The 6,000-nt window shown below is 37.0% G+C and overlaps 1 protein-coding gene across 6 annotated transcripts in view; it reads left to right on the top strand.

Moving 5' to 3' along the window:
- The first annotated feature begins 387 nt into the window (after positions 1-387).
- The window catches only part of HDX (highly divergent homeobox), a 280,874-nt gene continuing 275,261 nt past the window's right edge, over positions 388-6,000 (top strand). For all 6 annotated transcript variants that reach the window (XR_007409409.1, XR_004813079.2, XR_003129594.3 and 3 more), the window contains exon 1: positions 388-523. The gene's annotated coding sequence lies outside the window, so the exon portion shown is untranslated. The remainder of the gene's footprint in view (positions 524-6,000) is intronic.

Below are 6,000 nucleotides of genomic sequence, written 5' to 3'. Positions count from 1 at the left end.
ATGTCAATTGAACACTGACCACAAAAAAAAAAAAAAAACAACTATTAATTCTGTATGTGATCATTTGAGTTTGGCATGCAAAAATTCTGCTGAAAAAAGAATCTCAAATTGTAAGACCAGGCAGCACCTGCCCAAATGGAGGAATATAACTACTATAGTCACAGGGATGTTGGGTGTCCACAGCTATTCAGGAAGAGAGAGGTACAGAGAGGTCTGGCCTTGGACACAGCTGATATGTGCGGAGAAGAGGCAGCCCCACTGCAGGCAGCTATCTTTCCTCCCCCTCTCCCCACTCTTGGGTTCTGGGCTGAGGCCAGGGACTGTCCGGAGCTGATCTCGGGCTCCCATTGGTCGCTGTCTTTTGTGACGTCACAATCATGATGAGAATTGATGATCGGACACGCTGATTTCATTGTCTGAGGAGACAGTGAGACCCAGGAAAAATCTTGCTGAATCTGCCTGCTCCAGCACCGGCCTGATTTGGGATTCTCCGATCCTTCCCGTGACCGCACCACGCCCCGAGGTAAGGACCCAGCCTGGGTGGGTGTGAAGGGCGAAGGAGGATGAGCAAGGCAAGGAGCTAATGCTCTGCCCAGTGGGGGGCTTATAGGTCCAGAGGCCTAAAGAGGCTGCCAACAAACCCCTGCGTCTTTTGGGGAGCTAACTGCCTCTACTATTTGAGCCAAAGCTGGCGGCAGCATGAGGTTAAAAAAGAGCTGAGGCTAGGGATACAGTGGGTATTGCTAGAGAGCAAAGGACCTTGCTCCGAGAGACGGCAATGTTTGGGATGCGCTCTGGCTTCGGAGTAGGAGGAAGTGGCACCTCTGCCTGCGAAGAAAGGAGGCGGGGGGTTGGTAGTGAATTCTACCACTTCTAGATTTCACTGGACAGCAGATTTCTCACAGCCCTACTCAAACGCACTGAGTGCCGCGCTTGCGCATTGAGATCTTGGGGGAAGGGGGGAGTTCGTGGCGAGAAGAATAGACATGGAGTTTGCGCAGGCGCCTTTTCTGTTTCGCTGGAGGAGGTGGGGCTGAGCTCCGGGCCGAAAGGGCTGGGGAGTTGTCTGTGTGGTATTTCAAGCGCCTCTTGCTGGAGAGGGATCTGCCAGTTATTTTGAATCTGGCTTACTGGGCATACCCAGACCCCAAATGGACCTGATGAATTTAAGAAAGCAAGTTCTTAATCTACAAATGTCAGGTTTGTAATAATTGAAAGAACTCGGAAAGTAATTTGTGGAATAGAAATTACTGAGATGAGAAACCATTTAAAAAAAGAACACTATTCAAGCAAATCCAACTTTTAATTTTGAGTGAACTCTGATTTGAGGTGCCACTCAGTGATTTTGAAACTTAAACTTTTTTGGAGAGACTCAGAGTAAAAAATTTAACTTTCTTCTCTCTTTTTTTCTTTCTTGGAATGGTTTCTTACAAAACCTTGGTTTCCCTTTCTGGTTTGGTACTGAGGCTTCCTTCCTTCCATCCTCTGTGTAAAACAAGAAAGTAAAATTCTGTTTGGGAGATCCTTTCTAACTCTCCTTCTTTGAGAGGGGCAATATTACTTAGCAGTTGTGAGGAACAACCTGCCTGTTTGTCCTTGGTAGAAAAATTGTACAGTAGTGTTAACTCCTGACTATTTCACGGAGAGCTCTGATTTTTTTTTCTCGTTTCTTATAGTTAAGTGATTATCAAATCCTGGTGAATTTTCCTTTGAAAGCTCACTCTTATAATTCTTCCTTTATTCTACAATCTAAGCTCTCATCACCCATATAGTCATTCCAGGAACCTCCTAACCAGTTTTCACTTGTGCCCCAAATCCCTAATTCATCCTGCCAGATTAATAATGGTTAGTGAACACTCGTTTTAGCAAATCACTTTCTTCACCAAAATATTCTTGGAATTTTTTTTTATTCTTCCAAGTCTAATTCCAGTCAGATTGCAAAAATTTAATAATCTGGCTTCATTGTATCATGGGGACCTTATTTTACTTGATTTTTCAGTGCACAATTCTCCTCAATATACCTGAACAATCTACCTCCAGAGCTTTGCTCTTTTCACCACTACCACTCCCTTAATCCAGGATGCCCTCACTTTCTGCCTATTCAGATCTTCCTCAATTTGGAGACTCAAGTTACACCTCTCCATAAGTGCCTTCCAAGTGTAACCCAACTATTATTAAGCTCACCTTTTCTAGAACTCCTACATCAGTTCTTGTAGTTGTCACTTTCTTATAGCCTGTTTTATATCGTCCCCTTATTTGTGTGTGTGCGTGTGTTAGACTAAATTTCTCAACTGGATTTTAAACCCCTTCTTAAGTATTGGGACCGTGCAACCTCATTCTTTATCCTCTGCCTACAGCACCCAGATGATTATTTGAAATATCTATAACTATGCATGTTTTTTTGTATCCCAATTTCTTGGGTAGCAAAGTATAATTGTTATAGAGAGAACTGTATATGTGTTAAAATGTATTCATCATTGGTCAGATAAGAGACCCTCCAGTGACTGAATAAACTTTAATGTGAGTCAGAGAATAGGCAACATGGATATATCTATATAGTGGGTGGCTCCCAAATATATACTGTCTTCATAAAGGAGACCAAAGGGACATTATCCCAGAAGTGGTTCTGTCTGTAATTTTCCCAGTTTTAAAAATACTAAGTCATTTTCTATTTTCTGTATTTCTCTTTGATGACATTACATCATGTATGCTTTGCTAGTACTTACTAATTGTTTACTCTTTTTGCTGCAATGTATCTTGAAATCACTGCTTTACATTGTCTATCACTGGTAGTTTTCATGTGTACATATATTGAGTCAGAGCTTATCATTGTGATGGCTGCCATAATTGCTACTGTATATCAGTATATCTACCCCTTCGGCTTCAAACTTCATTGTTTCATAAAGCTTAGTTATATTTGAAGGAAAGTGTGATTACAATTTAATATAGAGGTTTTCTACAGATTTCACTTTGGCTTCTACTTCCCAACCATTATCACATCAAAGCTTGTGGTTTAAGAAACATGGATAAAAAACATTCTAGAATAAGTATTATAACCTTTACATTTAGAAATCATTTTCCTATATCATTATGAGTGAACAATGAATGTTATTTATTATAAAGCAAATCCTTTATTCTCGACTTTTTCTCTTATTACCTACATTATGCAAATTCCCTCAAAGTGTTTTAGCTTGTAGCCATTTCATAGTAATTAATAAGACTTACCCAGACATTTACATGTAGACTAATAGACTAAACTGTTCAAAGGTCGGACACTCTAGATAGAATATGTAATGCTTAGCGTTATGCTACCCATTTTAGAAAGCTTAAAATAAAATATGAAAAAATAAGAGTGTGGTATTCATGTTTTAAGGTTTATTTTACAATTCCTGCCTGAATAAGAGGATGGCATTGGACTTTTCTCATTTAAGTTTTAGTTTGAGCTGGAGGGGATTTTATAATGATAAGCTAGTCCCCCCATTTTATGTATGAGGAAGCTGAAGTCTAGAGAAGTGAAGTAACTTAACAGAATTAATAAATGCTAATATTTATTAAGCACTTAATGCCAGGCATTGTGCTAACAACTTTATATATGTTTTCACATTTAAACCTCACCACATCCCTATGAGATAGTTTCTAGTATTATTTCTCATTTTACAAATGCAAAAACAGTGACTTAAAGTAGTTGACTTCCCTGGGGCCATACAACTACAAAATGTCACAGTCAGGATTCAAACATAGGTCTGCTTTGACTCTGAATCACCAAACTATACTTGACCAAGGTAATATGCAGTGAATCTTAGGCAGAGCTTTAGCAAGAACCTAAGTCTCTCGAGTCCCAGCCCAATGTGTATATGTGTGTGTGTGTTTTATATCATAATGTTTTCCATGAATAGCATACTACTTCTACAAAATCATTGATTTCTAAACTTGACCAAATGGTGTACACTTATATTTCTTTTTAGGTATTTTACTAAAACACACTTGCTCTGTCTTGGTTGAAAAGAATGGCATTACATTTTGTACAAACAAAATATAATTTTTAAGATATTTAATTAGTTCTGCTTCAAAAATTATACTTCCAGAAGGAATTATATATTTTTGTGTATTGTAACCCCAGAGTCAAAATACTTGAATTGTTGATTTTGATTTTACAGCGGAGTCAGCTAAACATGAAGTTGGTGGTGTCTTAATATACTTGTATAGAGTATATTATATCTAAGCATACTGGTTTGGAAGTAAGTAATGAGAATTTTAGAAAAATATATTCTGAATTAGATGGGATCTGGAGATGTTAGTATATTCAGAAGCTATCATTAACACCCTGAGACCTTTCTGGTCTGTGTAAAATTTCAAGACAATAAACTGAAACCTGTGTGTGCAAATGGAGTCATCCATATACCAACTAGTAGCAAAATTTTCTGGATTAACTGGAGATCTAGATACATGGCAACTGAATAAATGAGATTTTATCATGTCAACTAAATGCTATACTATACATTTGTCATCTATAAAGAACTCTACAATAGCAGCTGTCCTACCTTCTTGGTATCCTATTGTTTTGCAACTAGAGTTATGTTCTAATTGGGTTGATCCTTAGAATCTTTAAAATGGAGGGAAATAGGGGTTTGAACAAAATCGGTAAAGGGGAGAATGATATATGGGCTTCCAGTTTTGGAATGAATAAGTCACAGGAATAAAAAGAAGATCCTAAGGACTGCAGTTAGTGATGTTGTAATAGCAATGTAATGGGACAATTGACAGTTATACTTGTGGTGAACATAGCATAATGCATAAACTCATAAACTTGTCATATCACTAAATTGTAGACCTGAAACTAATGAAAAATATGTTGTCAGAGTGGCAAAAATTTAGGGAAACATTTTTGTAGCCTTGTTTCCCTTGGAGTTGGTGGAAATTTATTTTAAGATTCTTAAATGCAAAAATGCCCTAGGTAGGCACTTTTCTTATGTAGACAAGAATTTGTGCATGATGCTTGTCTAAGGTCATGCAAGTAGTCAGTTGCAGAGCCAGAGATTTAAAGCAGGTGTCATTCTAGATGCTGCGCTCTTTACTAGGTTACAGACTGAAGAGCTAGAATGAGGCCCATCTTTATTTGTTTTTATAAATTGTTTATATGTTTGTGTGTGTGTGCATGTGTATGTATATAATTACCCCTAACTTTTCTCTTTCTAAGTATTTAATGCCTGTGACATTTTCCTTTTTATATCAGTGGAGATACAAATTTTGAATAGAAAAGCCAAGGTTTGGGAGAAAGGGATCATTGTGTTAACTTCCAATGGCTTTAGAGGCAAAAGGCAGATAGACCCATACACTATTTTTTTTTTCAATTGTCAAGTACTAAGCAATGGAAAAAGCATTTCTTCTTCAGGTTTTGTTTTACTACACTAATATATTGTTTTCTTGTTTGTTTGTTTTAGTAATATATTGTTTTAATATGTTTCTTTATATATACATACTGTCTGACTTGATTGATTTGGTCTATGTATTGTGTATTTTATGGATGAAGTAGTTATGCCACTTAGGAAAGTAATTATCTAAGACCCATCCTACAAATAGTTTTGCCTTTCCATAGACCTGCTAGTTGTATTGCAATTTCTTCAATAGAGATCTGAAACATTATGAAATATGGAAGAAAAAATACATTCTATGGTAGCGGGCAATATTACATTAGGCATAGAATGCTCAGCATTGACTTATCTCCACTATCCTGAGACAACATGAAGTTATTTTTGAATATGTATGTAAGTTACTAAAATGATCATCTTATTTGGAACCTCTAGTCTCACTTTTATTAACAATGAATGCTTAAAAGATGCTAAAGATCAGTTTGAGTTTTTTCTTCTTTCCCCAACTGCTAGTGCTTAATGTAAAGAGACATTAAAAAAAAAAACACACAGTATTTATTGTGATGTATAGCCAATTTACTTTTCTGGTAGGATTTAATTAATCTGTATCTATTTAATTCTTGCTCCTCAA

This window comes from Canis lupus, chromosome X, assembly GCF_003254725.2.
Source record: "Canis lupus dingo isolate Sandy chromosome X, ASM325472v2, whole genome shotgun sequence".
NCBI lineage: Eukaryota > Metazoa > Chordata > Mammalia > Carnivora > Canidae > Canis > Canis lupus.
This window is presented reverse-complemented; position numbering and strand designations above follow the sequence as displayed.